The sequence below is a fragment of the Delphinapterus leucas genome, chromosome 5 (assembly GCF_059928025.1).
Source record: "Delphinapterus leucas isolate spDelLeu-1000000601 "Yukka" chromosome 5, BTC_Dleu_Yukka2, whole genome shotgun sequence".
Taxonomy (NCBI): domain Eukaryota; kingdom Metazoa; phylum Chordata; class Mammalia; order Artiodactyla; family Monodontidae; genus Delphinapterus; species Delphinapterus leucas.
The window spans coordinates 106,730,242-106,745,376 of NC_143133.1; positions in this window are offsets into that span (position 1 = coordinate 106,730,242).

A 15,135-nucleotide genomic window follows, 5' to 3' on the forward strand; every position below is an offset into this window, starting at 1 on the left:
GGGGAGGAACCCTTTTCTCTTTATTACCATTACTGTTCAAGAAATCACAGATGTACAAATGCTAAAATTAATAGAGATATTTAATATTTCCCCCAAAAGAGTCTAAATGACATTAATATACATATTCTTTTTTTGTTTGTTTTGTTTTGTTTTAAATTTAGTTTTGGCTGTGTTGGGTCTCCATTGTTGTGCGCGGGCTTTCTCTAGTTGCGGCAAGTAGGGGCTACTCTTCGTTGTGGTGCACGGGCTTCTCATTGCTGTGGCTTCTCTTGTTGCAGAGCATAGGCTCTAGGAGCGCAGGCTTCAGTAGCTGTGGCACGCGGGCTCAGTAGGTGTGGCTCGCGGGCTCAGTAGTTGTGGCACACAGGCTTAGTTGCTCCTCAGCATGTGGGATCTTCCTGGACCAGGGCTCAAACCCATGTCCCCTGCATTGGCAGGCAGATTCTTAACCACTGTGCCACCAGGGAAGTCCCAATATGCATATTCTTGATAGAAACACAGAGTCACTTGCTCAAAGTTAATTTTCATAATCCAACCTCTGACTTGTTGACAGAAAGAACCACCATCCCACTCACGAATGCCTTGTCTACCCACCTAATGCCCGGGAAGTGAAATAAATGACTGACATCTTGATGTCCTTTTCAGTGACCCCACTGAAATGAAAACATAATTCAAATCAGAACAACAATCTTTATAAGAATTGTTCTAAGCACAAATATTCCTTTCGGAAAATGTACTGGCCCCAAGCCCTCAGCACAGACACCTTTTATAAGCCAGCCTGCCTTAACCCCTAGAATCTCGGTACTGCCTGAATCATGACACAATGCATTTGCAAAATCAAAGTAAATTAAATATCCACATAGCTCTCTTTTCTACACTATTAGACAAAAAGCACAAGTGGAATAAGTGAGGAGGCACTGACCTCTGGCTTGAACATAAATGGAATTACCCTACCACACATTACTTAAAAATGCAAAGCACAGTCTCAAGTTAATTTGTCACTTGGAGAAATCGGTGTGCTTTTATGATGAGAATTCATTTATGAGAAGCTCTTAGCACCGTTTTTCCCTTAACCTTCTCAATTTATCTTACATTGCTACTCTTCCACAGCAAATTTTTATGTGTAATTTTAAGGCTGAATAATGTAAGTTACAAGGGCACTAGTCTTTGAAACGCAAAGAACAATCTAATGAAAAAACTGAGGTGATGCTACCAGCCGCCAATGATTTACCCTCTCCTGACCCAACATGCTGAAAAAATATGATCGGGTAGGATTTTCTATGATCCTCGTGGAGGAGAACAGAAGAGGGGCTGCGGCCAGCTTTTATTTGACTGTGAAGTGGGAAGATTATATCCATAAAATTATGTTTCAAAATTGCTAAAATGAGGAACAGCCAAAAAGAAATCCACAGCTTTAACATGATCCATTCCCTCTGGAAAGGAAATGATGATGATCAGCCCTTTCTCCACAATGAATTTCTGACACTTCTCTAGGCATCGTCCAAGTATATTTAGAAGTTACCAGAGTATGAGCCTAGCGGGGGTGTCCAATGCTTTCACATGATGGTAAACCTAGTGATATTGTTTCGTGCTTTTGTCTCAGCCTCACCGTCATCAGTGTAAACAGGGATAATATCCCTCCTACTCTGTATATCTCACAGGGTTGAATTTTTTAAAGAAACTATACCTGAAACTACTGGATAAGCAGAACCAGTCTTACTGTACTTATGTACACAGTGTACCTGAGGAGCCCACATGGCAGGCTGAAGTATGACTGCCAGTCCCACAAAAGGTCTTCCAAATGGCTGCAAATCTTATGAGTTCTTACAACTTTTATCCAAAAACAGCTAAAGTAATAGTTAATCAGTTTCTGGGGAGGGGGGAGGGCACACAGATCCTTTCCAGAATGTGATGGAAACAAGGGACCCACAAAAAGTCAGATCCATACACACAAGCAAAGCTTATTTGTCTGATATCAGGGTCGGTTCTTGGATCTCAGATGAGGAATCTCCAGCCTCAGGCTGTTGACTGCCTAGTGAATCAGTGAGGCACAAGAGAAAAGGAAGAGGTTTCTACAGCCAGCGCACATAAGATGATCATGGCTACCCAAGTGCTGCACTTAGGAAATCCTCCATCAGACCCTCACTGAAGACAGGAAGTTGAAAGGGCTGCGATTCGGAGTTACCTCAGCAGTATTCAGACAAATGAGGCCCTGGCTGGTCAAGCAGAAAATCACTTCCTTTCCCAAACAAGCATGCTTCCAACTAACACCTAAAATATCGTGTTCACGTACATCCAATGGCTGCTTCAGAACTTCCACGTAAAAGGGACCAAGGAGTGATAACCTAGTGAGAAGTCAGAGCTAGGGTGTTTGTTTTAAGATGAAGTTGTTTAGGACTTCACGTAAGATTGAGAAAACATCAAATTTCCATAGCAAAGCAGGAAGAGTGCTTATAGGAAGGGGAGGGCAGGGGGGGAAGCAGCACCACAACCCCCCCAAGCCAACCCTGGCACCACTGCTGTGCCTTCGACGCCAGTGGTTCTCAAACGCTAACGTGCCGCAGAATCACCCAAAAGGCTTGTTAAATACAAGTCTCTGGGCTCCACCCTCAAAGTTCCGGATTCAGCAGGTCTGGGTAGAGGCTAAGAATCTGCATTCTAACAAGGTCTAGGGGCTGCTGCTCAGGGCACCACGCTTTGAGAATCACTGATCTACACAATCAGAGCCCTTCCCATGAAGGACATCCCAACTTCGTAAGCATATTCATAGTCTCATCCATCCAGATGCCATACTCGCCATCAACTTAAAAAAAAAAAAAAAAGTGCCAGCCATCCTTCAGGTCAGCTTCTTACCTGTGTTACCTAATGGTGCGCACCGGCTGGGTTGAAGGTTCACAACACACAATAAGCTTCTTTATGACTGCTGCATGTCTACAGGTAATTCTCAGTAAGATACATGCAGAGGAACTCTGAGCTGTTCTGTTTTTGAATTTTGCCCTCAGGAAGCAATAAACAGCAAATTGGTGCCAGGAAGATTCATTTAAGACTTAGCAAAACACCCATTACTCCAGAGTTGTGGTTTTCAAATTGAGCCCCACAGAGGCCCAGATGTCATATCCCAGTACCTCCAGGACTGGGGGTGGGAAGGGCGCAGAGAAACGATAGAGGCTTTCGGCCTCCCATTTCCATCCCTCTCTGAACTAGAAATTCAGCCTTTCTCTCATTTATATATAGGCATAAATTAGTGGTTTTACTGTCCCTTTGAAGGAAGGAAAAGTTTAAAGTACACTAGATTTAATTACCTCTAAGAGTCCCTCCATTTCTGTGGTTCTATTATAACACAACAAAGACTGAGTGGCACATTACAAAAATAAAAATACCAAACCAGCCCAGGAGGCTGACACAAAGCTAAAAATAGCATCCAAATGAGTGCTTAGCAGTCAGATCACATTTAAGTCCGGTGTGAAGATCGGGATTCACACAGAGGAGCTTCCAAACGCACTGAGGGCAGCAACTAAACCTCTGTAAATGGAATATAAAAAACACGCAAACTCCAGTGGTGATTATCTCAACTTAAACTTGCCCGGTCAAGCAGACACCTTGCTGACACCAGGGTCTTTTCAGTAAGTGCTGTGGCACTGCTGTGAGAGAGCAAGAAGCCACGTGCTCAGGATTGTCACCAACAAGGCCACCTACTAAACTGGCTAAACTTATGACACATATTTGTAATCTTCCAGGCAAGCTGCTCATAAAGTACTAGGATCACTGCCGCAGTCCACGACTGGACCACAGCTAGAAAGACAGAACGAAGCATGGGGGGAGAGGTGGGAAAGGGGGTTTGGGGGAGGAGATATCTTCTATTATGCTTTCACTTGTAAGTCACCCACAATTCCAGTGTTTCAAAACTATCTTTGAGGGGCAAATGAGGAAATGGAAGCTTCTAAGTGGGGGGGCATCCATTCGTGCCCTGTCGGGGACTGGAAGATATGGGTTCAGTATTTTTTTAAAAAAGGTAGTAAGAGGATCTTCGTACACACATCATCTTCCTACTTTCAACAAATCCCCATTGTTCTAGGGATGGGGGGGCGGGCAGTGGGGGGAAGGCATCAGGCAGAGGGTGTTCTGTATTCACTATTTCATTTAACAGAAAGTGTTTTCTGAGCTTCTTTGCCAGTGATGAATGACATACAGTCCCAAATCTCAAGACGCTCACAGGGGCCCTGAAAGACCTGCCCTCAGCAAACAATACTGTTAAGTCATACCCATTGGCACAGGGAACTGGGTTAGAATCCAAAGTCAAACTCAAGGCAGCAATTACAAATAGTCAAAACCACCCTTGAAAATCCCCTGAAACTCCTCATAAAACACAACACTATGCTGTTTCTCACTAAGTCCAAGATGACCAGTTTTTTCCTAACCTTTAGGAAAGACTATTATCTCTTCAGGTCAACACCAGATGACATGTTTGGCTTGGATTTTGTGAGTCAGTCATGCAGTTAAACCCAAACACTCACAATCTTCGAGGAAATGAAATCTCCCTACAAACTGCGGGCTCATATCTCCCATCTCATGTTCGGTCTAGGACCATGCTCATCATATATATATATTTTTTTTGGCTGCGTTGGGTCTTTGTTGCTGTGCGCGGGCTTTCTCTAGTTGTGGCGAGCAGGTGCTACTCTTTGCTGCGGTGTATAGGCTTCCCATTGCGGTGGCTTCTCTTGTTGCAGAGCACGGGCTGAGGCACACGGGCTTCCGTAGTTGTGGTGCGTGGGCTCAGCAGTTGTGGCTCACGGGCTCTAGAGCACAGGTTCAGTAGTTGTGGTGCACGGGCTTAGTTGCTCCGAGGCATGTGGGATCTTCCTGGACCAGGGCTCGAACCCGTGTCCCCTGCGTTGGCAGTTGGATTCTCAACCACTGCGCCACCAGGGAAGCCCTGCTCATCATATTTCAATTGTCATTTCTTACCCTTTTTTTTCCTTTTGTTCAAGTTTACTTCCCATGAGTAAAAGATGCATATAATATGACACCACTATAATATTACCACCTTAATATTTACCCAAAGACTTGCCCAAAATGCCACCATTTCTTTGAGTCAACATACTGAGAATCCTTCTTTTGAATTCAAACATGTAACAGGGAATGGGTAATATATTAACCCTACACAGGAGAATGAATGTTTTTATTAAATTAGCTCCAGTTATCTGGGGAGACAAGAGACATGAGAGAATGAACATAAAGTTTGGTAGACGGAAAGAAAATCAGGAAAGATCCAGAATATGAAATGCATTCCCAGCAAATTGGGCCCTGTCAGGGAACAATGTGACACCATGCTGCACCCCAGGAAGAAGACTGGGGGAGCAGGAGGGGGAGTCTAACGACACAAAGTCAGTCCTGCCCTCAATACACTACAAAGTAACCCCCATCCCCAAGGTCTGCCAGGTAAGGGATGATGCAAGGAAAAGAGATGGCCATCCCTGCTAGGCTACTCTGATTTGACTCAACTAGGCTGCCCACCCAATGGATTACATGAGTCTCAACTGCCACTGTCTTCCATTCCCTTCAAGGTCACACACACCACTCTGGCTCCAAACACTTCCCTGGAGACGAACACAGTCCCTACATTTCTGTTCTCACATGGTCATTAAAACGAGTGTCCCACCACCACACCTCAGACTCTGCTGGGCAGCGTCAACAAAGTAAGCCTGAACGTTTGCTGGGAAACCTGGCCCTCTCCTACTCCCAGAGGGGCATGTATACATTATTCCAGTCAACAACAATGTTTTCTTAGGAAACAAAGAGCTCTCTTCCTACCTCTTCCTCAACCTCTCTCCACTTCACCTGGGTTTTTTTTAGCCTTCTTTCCTCTTTGTCGCTGTAGATTCTCCGGGTGTTGCCCCTGAGCAGGGCCCATGGTTTCCCCTCCTTCATGTTATTATTTTTAGCTTTTAGGGTGGACATCCCTCTCTCTTTTGTCCCCTCCAGATTACAGCTCATCTTCATCTGTTCTTCCTCAACCTTCTAATTATCTAATTCTTAGCCTCCAGTTCCCCGGAAGAATAGGTGGCACGTTTAATTGCAAAAACGCACAAAAGAAAACTATTTATACTAGTCAACATCACATACATTTAAGCCCCATTCCATTCTTCTGGATACAAATGCTCCGCACCAGCCTTAAACTGTTCATGTGTGCATTTCCCTCCTTCCGTGAGTTCCTGATCCGCTCAGAACTTTTACATGACCCTTAGTCCACACTTACCACCGTCTTAAATTCTTCAGCTGATTTTGGAACTGAAAAATTTTAAGCAGGCAATTAAAAAAGACTAAACCTGTTCTTGACAGGACTAGACTTAACAGTAATGAGATAAAATGACAAGCACATAGCTTGTTGCCAGAGTGCCATGAACAGTTTAAGAATTAGATTCAAAATAGCTGATAGAATCTGAAAGGCAGAGTGACCTCCATACATGATACCTTTTGCTTGGTTTGCACTGTGTGCAAGATACAAAACTCAAAATATTAAGGTACCAGTTGAAGAAGAGACCTTCAATTCGAGATTTAGGAAGAGGTGCTGGGGGAGGTTACTAGAGCAGAATACTTACTAACTAGATGCAACTATTTTTATCCACAGCGAACATGAAATACATAATGTACCGTTTTCCTAAATTTTATGCTCAGAAACACTTCAAAAATGTTTTCTGTTTTGCAGAATAAAATGACCATTTCTTTGCTAAAATGCTTACCTCTCACGCAAATATATAAACCTAATAAATTAGGAGAATTTAACATGGGACCTATAGAAACAACCTAATTTAAAACATTAAAATTGTTTCCACATTTGAAAAACAGTATGTCAGCATTCACATTTTCATCATAATGTATTCTCTAACACCAAAAAGAAATGTCATCTTTCAATAGACATCCACAATTTCAATAAGAAATGTCCTCCCATGGTGGGGCGGGGGGACTGGGCAGGGGAGAGAACTCTTAAAATATGAAAAACCATAAGCATTCAAAACAGCTGACACAAGATTCCCTTTGTTTCATTTGTTCCGTAAAATTAAGAGTATGTGTCCAGTAATACAGGAAAACGTAAAAAGCTGAATGTCAAGTGTATACAAAACCCGACTCTAGAGGTAAATAACAGAGATTAATGCAGTATTACCTTGAACAAGCAATTAAAAGGGGCTGAAAAGCAGCAACTAAACCCCAAACCATTTGCTCTTCAACCATAGAAAGCTGAAGATAATCTTATTTACTAAACATAAATCACTTGAGATCTGGCCAGATTCGTAAATGATGTTCCAAATGGAAACACTGCAAAGCCAGGAGTTGCTTACATAAGTCTTTTCTTCCAACCCTGAAAACAAACTGGACCAGTTTTTCTTGTTGCTTCTAGGAAAGCAATCATTTTAAGGCAATCAAGCAATACAACAGAAGGGCTTCCCTAAGACCTGTTCATGCTCCATTTTTCGCCCCACCCCTGCCCCCCTTCTCTGAACAGTATTAGGTTTCCTGCCACTGAGTTTGCTTCCTTCTCCTTCAGTATCTATTTTAAAAAGTCTTTAGGCTACAGAAAGCATGCTCTATTAATCAGTCTTACCTTCTCATGTATTTCTGTAGTATATTCACATTGTTCAGGAAAAAACGTCAAGATGCAGCCCTTTAATTTTTCCGTGTGTGTGTGTGTGTGCGTGTGTGTGTGTACTTTTTAAAAAATTTCTCTTTAGGGCTCTGTGAGGTTTATGCAGACAGGCCTTTCACAGAGGCCACTGTGTTTCCCAGGGTTCATGGTCACGGGCAGCCAGGTAGGAATAGCTGGGCTCTACCTTTCACTTCCTTGAGTTAAAGGCACTTAGACAGACAGGCTTTGACAGCTACAGTGTGCAATAAGTCAGTGACATGTCTCTTAAAATGTGCTGTGTTAACACACCTTTACTTTTTGGTTGACTCGACAACCAAAGGTTTGTGAGGATACTTTCTTTCCACTAAATACCACGGGAAATGCCAGTGGTCCCGATAGAGATCCACTTGGCCCCAGAAAAGCTACTCAACGGCGTGAGTAGAGCTGTTGAGATCGTCAGACAAAAGACAGTGAGAGAAGTCAGGGCCCTCCGCCCGTGGAAAACCTCACTTAGTTTTAAAGTGCATTGTGACAGGAAGCCCTGGATTAAATCTCAAGCCATACGATTTAGTTCTTTATTCCACAGCTCTAGCTATTCCCTCATTCACAGTTAGGAAGCCAAAGGTATGAAATATCCAGTAGAGTTTACTCACATCTGCCAAAGCTCGGACCAAGCCTCATGCAGTCAGATTTTCCCCTCCTACGTGTTGCCCACACACCACACGCATCTTCTGCACCTCACAGGAACTGGTACTTTCTTTACCCCCTACCAACGCCTCACCCCCCTGGGCACCTGAGGAAGATGTCTAGAGTCTGTCCACACCACAGCACACCGGATCCTGCTGTCTCCTCCTCCAGGGCCAAGGACACTGCCCGTTCTCCAATGCCCGGCTGCTTCCTCCAAGGCCTCAGAGCTGGCCACTGCCAACACTGTGAATAGCCTGGCCACTGACTTGACAACTTTTTTCCTATCCAATGAATGCAATTCAAAGTTCTGTGGCCTAAAATCAAAACACATCACAGAGCTCAAGACCCAGAGGCAGACAAACCTGTCTTGGTTCTCTGCTACTTACCACCTCTGTGACACGGGCAAAAAGCCTCAGTTATATCTCTGAGATGAGGATAGTAATAGTATTTATTATGAAGACAGGACAAGATAATGCATGTACCCAGCAGAGTAAGCTCTCAAAAAATGTTAGCTATTTTTATTACCATTATACTCTACTCCACTATGCTATTACTACAGCAGTAACTGGCATAAGCAGGCATAAACTGGTCGGCTTCTAGCCAAATCTGGACTTTCTGTTTGGCCACCACCATGTAGTCTGTGTTTTCGTTTTACGTTAACACCTTTGGAGAGGTGAGCATCCTCCCACCGGTCACAGTCCCCACACTCCTCCTTAGAATCTTTTTTTCTTTACTGAAGTCTAGTTGATTTACAATGTTGTGCTAATTTCTGCTGTACAGCAAAGTGACTCAGTTATACACATAAATATATTCTTAATATTCTCTTCCATTATGGTTTATCCCAGGAGATTGGATATAGTTCCCTGTGTTATACAGTAGGACCTTGTTGTTATCCATCCTAAACGTAACTCCAAACTCCCAGTCCATCCCTCTCCCTCCCCACCTCCCCCTTGGCAACCACAAGTCTGTTCTCTAAGGCTATGAGTCTGTTTCTGTTTTTGTAGATAGGTTCATTTGTGTCATATTTTAGATTCCACATATAAGTGATATCATGTGGTATCTGTCTTTCTCTTCCTGACTTATTTCACTTAGGATGATAATCTCTAGTTGCATCCTTGTTGCTGCAAATGGCATTATTTCATTCTTTTTTTATGGCTGAGTAGTATTCCTTCGAATCTTACGTGCTCGTTATACAGCTGTCTGGCCCCTAAGTTTGTGACACCCTTTCCCCTCAAGCAAAAGGTCTCAGAACTACAAGGAATTTTTTAATAAAGACATTAGAGGAATAGGACAGCCAGACATTATACTAAAAGCAATGTCTTTTTAAAAACCACAGCAAAGACACACCAATTTCCAAGAAGATTAAGACCTCTCAACCAGTCAAAAGGCACATATGTGACAGGTAGGGAGAAAAAGGAATAAACTCTACTCTGTAGTATTATAGTCAGTAACAACTTCCAAAACATGGAGAATTTGTGAGGTTCTTATAAAACACAGAATCCCACTGTTAGCTTTCCAGGTCTGACACAAAATGGACAGAGCAAATATAATAAGGGCAGATCGGAAAACATACCCCCAAAGCCCGGCTCTTCCCTAAGTGTGAAGGCCACACTGCCCAGGCAATTTCTTGTTCCAAATGTTCCTGTCAGCTGTCAGTAGCTTTGCACATATTAAAAAATTAAGTTGTCTGACATTTAGTATTTTTCTTTTCTTCCTAAACCCACATAAATTTTCCATGACTGATGAAAAGATATAACTAATAATTAAGAAACACACAACTTCTTAATAGCATACATCATTTCTGGAAAAGAATACCACTATAAAAAGGACAAAAAAAACTAAACACTATAAGAATACAAAGATATTTACCTATTACAGAGATTTATTACTATCATAAAATTAAACAACCATAATTCTCTTTATTAGAAAAATCTCCATTTCCTTCTATCATTCCCAAAAGTGGGTCCACTGAAAACATTCTCTTTAAAATAAGGTCATTTGCTTTAAAATACTCTAAAATGAAATCAAGTGGGCTTTTTTCAAGGTTTACAAAAAAATTTCAAAATAACTATAAAATAAAAGGTAGGCAAGGTCAAAATTATCATTGCAATAACCAACACAATGATCTTGTATAAACCCAACTCATATTTATTCTTTTTTTTTAATGAAATGAAAATTTATTAACCAGGAAAGGTAGACATCATAACTGAAAAAAAAAAAAGCTGGTTACAAATCCTATGTACAGGACAACTTCACTTTGATAATACATGCATGCAGACACAAAGACAAAAAGATCTAGAAGCATATACTAGGTAATAACAGAGAGATATATGTATAATGAGGTAAACTCTGGGTAGTGAAAATATGTTTTCTCTTATTTTTGTTTTCCTATAGCTTCTATATGTATATATATGCTTTTGTAGCAATAATGTAGTTGTTAAAAATATCATGTTTTTAAAAAAGGCTATAGTGTTTACTTATTCATCAGACCAAAAGGTCAGCTGGATCCCTGAAAAGCTTGACAGGTAAATTCTTTTTTTTTTTTTCAGATTTTAAGGGTTTTTTTTAAACTTTTTATTTTACATTGTAGTATAGTTGATTAACAATGTTGTGATAGTATCAGGTGATCCAACTCATAGTTATTCTTTATGGAATCCGTACACCCTCTGGTGTGAGAATCCAAATAAATATATAGTCAATTACATAGAAAAAAACAGGTCATATTCCACACTGTTAACAGTGATTATTTCTAGGTAGCCAGATTATAGGTGATTTATTTTCCTTCTGTGTGGTATTATATGCGTGTTTTCCAAGTCTTCTGCTCTACAAAAAAGGTTATTACTTTCAGTATCAGATGGAAAATGTTATTTATATATTTTAATAATCCTGTACCTAACTACGATTAGAGGATCAGGGTATATTTTCTAAAAGACCCAGCTCCTGAAGGAGTTGGGAGTCAAAAGTAGCTCTGTCCAAGGTGTTCCTCATTTGCTCTGTCTTCACCTGATCTCCTGGGAGGCTTAATGATCAGCTTCTCCTGCCCAGGGTTCCTGAGCACTGACGCTCTGGCCGCACAGCGCTGACCTCTCGGCCGCCCTGGGCATGTTCTCCAGGGCTCAATGCTTCTACCTTACACCCTGGACTCCTTGCAATGGAAACTGTTTTACATTTGTTCTAAGGACCTCGACAGAGCTTAGCACAGCTCTCTCAACACACAGCAGGCTCTGGCTATCTATTTGTTAAACATAAATGAAATAACTCGTTAACCAATTAGTTAACAGTAAAGTAAATCCAGTGCTCTGCTTCTTGGCCTTTAAAGACAGCGTGCTATTATGTGTCGTAAGGAAGACTGAGGAGCAGTCCCACTGACCCAGATCAGAACTACTGATGGGAAGGCTTTCAGGAAACACCCAAAGCACCAAGGGAAGAAGCTGTTTCTCTCTGAGTCAGCTCTGAACTTCCAAAGTAAGGGGAACAGACCTCGGGGGCGGCTGGGGGGCACATCTCAAGAAAGCAATGCAGTCAACTCCTACTGCCTGTATCATTCCCATGCAAGGGCATGTGAGGTTAGCTGTGGGCTCCTAATCCAGCTTTACTATTCCAAAGAGAACTAAATCAGCAAACAGTGGGAGGCAGGAGTAGCTGATCCCTGCTGGGTCATGACCTGCTGCCTTTAATGACAGCAGTGGTTATCTCAGTTTACACAGCCTATGAAGCACTGGCAGAGTTTTCAGGGTTCTTAGACAAAGTGCTATTATTACAGTGACGCTGAGGACTGTCGAATAATAGAGGAAACATCATTACATTCTTTAGCTTCAATAGCTTTAATTATATTTACTGTGAATTCTCAAACCAGTGGGTGTACAAACTGTACAGAGAAAAATGTAAGTTGTATGTGTAAAATTAATTGTATTGGGTACTGTGATGCTACTTTTAATCCTTAGTGCTTGTGATTATTAAACTGAGCTGCTTCTGAGTCAAATTATCATCTATACAAACTGCCATTTAGAATGGCAAAGTGCGGGGGCAGGTGGAGACTGGGATTTGATCTCCCAAAGAGGCTGGGTCGCTCTGTCTGTCCCAAACCACAGTAAAGAATGATTTTTGTTTTACCTCTGGAAGCCAAGAAATGCTGTTGGAGTTAAGTGATGTCCACAAAAGTGGACAAGGAACGAAAAAAATAAACCCACAAAAAGCTTTCATTTACACAAACAAACTTAAGGGATGTATTTATAAATATTCATAACCTCTTTGAGTATAATCTTTCAGGTGGTTGTAATGCAACATTTACAGTCAAACATGTAACGCTTCCGTGATTTCAAAAATGCCCCGAGGAAGCCCCTGTGCATCTCTTAGGCTTCCTGTGTTTTACTACAACCTCTGCTTGAGATTTTTTTAAGCCTAATTTGCCTAACTTGCTGTTTTCTTCACAGGACTGTAATTGTTAGGTACACTGAGTGTTTTAAACAAACACTGCTGTAAACACAGGAAAATGAAAATTTGCCCTGGGTAGAAACGTAACAAACTTGCTAGGCTCTTTAGTTCTGCAAAAGAGCTATTTCACAGAGTCTTTGTCATAAGAAATGCCTGTATTTTGTAACAGCTTGTCCCATGTCACATAAGCAGACCCAAAGTTATTACAGAAACAAAGTTCCTGGACCAACCGGGAAAAAAAATGGCTGCCAGTCCTTCACACTAGTAACTCCAATGCTTCCTGGTGAGCCGCGAAGGTGTTACACCTGAATCAAGAGGCAGATTAATGCAACATCACAACCCTTTAAGAATCAACTGTCTTTGACTTAACCCAGTGATATTTAAAAAGCCATATTTTATCACCTCCTTCCCACAACAAAAAAACAGAAAATAACAAATTTTGATGAGGTTGTGGAGAAACTGGAACCCTGTGCACTGCTGATAGGAATGTAAAATGGTGCGGTTGCTATGGAAAACAATGCGGTAGTTCCTCAAAAAATTAAGCGGACTTCCCTGGTGGTGCAGTGGTTAAGAATCTGCCTGCTAATGCAGAGGACACGGGTTCGAGCCCTGGTCCGTGAAGATCCCACACGCCGTGGAGCAACTACACCAGTGCACCACAACTACTGAGCCTACGCTCTAGAGCCCGCGAGCCACAACTGCGGAGCCCGCTCACCAAGAGCCCGTGCTCCGCAACAAGAGAAGGCACCGCAATGAGAATCCCGCGCACCACAACGAAGGGTAGCTTCACCGCAGCTAGAGAAAGCCCACGCGCAGCAACGAAGACCCAATGCAGCCAAAAATAAATAAATAAATATTTTTTAAAATTGATTTTTAGAAATACCACGTGATACAGCAATTCCACTTCTAGACATATACCCAAAAGAAAGCAGAATCTCAGAGAGATATTTGTATACCCGTGTTCATAACACCATTATTCACCATAGCCAAAAGGTGAAGGCAACCCAAATGACCATTCAATAAATAAAATGTGGTATAAATAAATGTGGTACACACAATGGAATATTAGTCATACAAAGGAAATTCTGACACATGCTACCACATGAATGAGTCTTGAGACATTATGCCAAGTGAAATAAGCCCGTCACAAACAGAATAAATATTGTATGATTTCACATATATGAGGGACCTACAGTATTCAAATTCATAGAGACAGAAAGCAAAAAGTTGGTTGCCAGGGGCTGGGGAGGGAGGGAGAATAGGGTACAGAGTTTCAGTTTTGCAAGAAGACAAAAGTTCTAGAGATGGGTGGTAAGGATGATTGCACAACAATGTGAATATACTGAATGCCACTGAACTCTACACTTAAAAATGGTTACATGGTAAATTTTATGTTATGTATTATTATAGTTTGTTAGGGCTATCATAACAAAGTTTCATAGACTGGGTGTCTTAAACAACAGAAATTTATTTTCTGATAATTCCGGAAGCTAGAAGTGTGAGATCAAGGTGTGAGCAGGATTGGTTTCTTCTGAGAACTTTCTCTTTGGTTATCAATACTGTCTTCTAGCTGTGCCTCCACATGGTCTCCGCGCTGTAACTGTCTGTGCCTTAATTTCCTCTTCTTATCAGGACACCAATCGTACTGGATTAGGGCCCATCCTAAAATGACCTCATTTTAACTTACATCATTAAAGACCCTATCTTCAAATACAGTCACATTCTGGGGTACTGGAAGTTCGGGTTTCAACATATGAATTTAGCAGCAGCGGGAAGCGATTCAGCCCGTAAGGTGTATATTTTACCACACTTTTAAAATAATAATACAATAAAATAAATGAGAGCAGGCAAAGGGAAAAGAACAATCTGAGGGAGGGCCCTGAGGAAGGAAAAGGATGTGATTAGAGGAAATGAAAGAAGGCCCGTGAGGCTGCAGCAAAGGGGGCAGTGATCGCTAGGATTACAAACAGAAGGTAAATGAAAACACAATCCTTGAAAATTCATTCCGAAATTTACAAAAACTCAAAAAAAGTAAACCTTGTTAAAAGAATAGTCACAACAAAGAATAAGCAACTTATGTAAAAGAGGTATTGGGCTTCCCTGGTGGCACAGTGGCTGAGAGTCTGCCTGCCGATGCAGGGGACACGGGTTCGTGCCCCGGTCCGGGAAGATCCCACATGCCGCAGAGCGGCTGGGCCCGTGAGCCATGGCTGCTGAGCCTGAGCGTCCAGAGCCTGTGCTCCGCAACGGGAGAGGCCACAACAGTGAGAGGCCTGCGTACCGCAAAAAAAAAAAAAAAAAAAAAAAAAAGATGTATTGCTATTTACCTCTGAAAGACTTCTCTGCACTGAAAAATATACACTACTTCAGTGTCATCTTTGCACTTCGTTAGA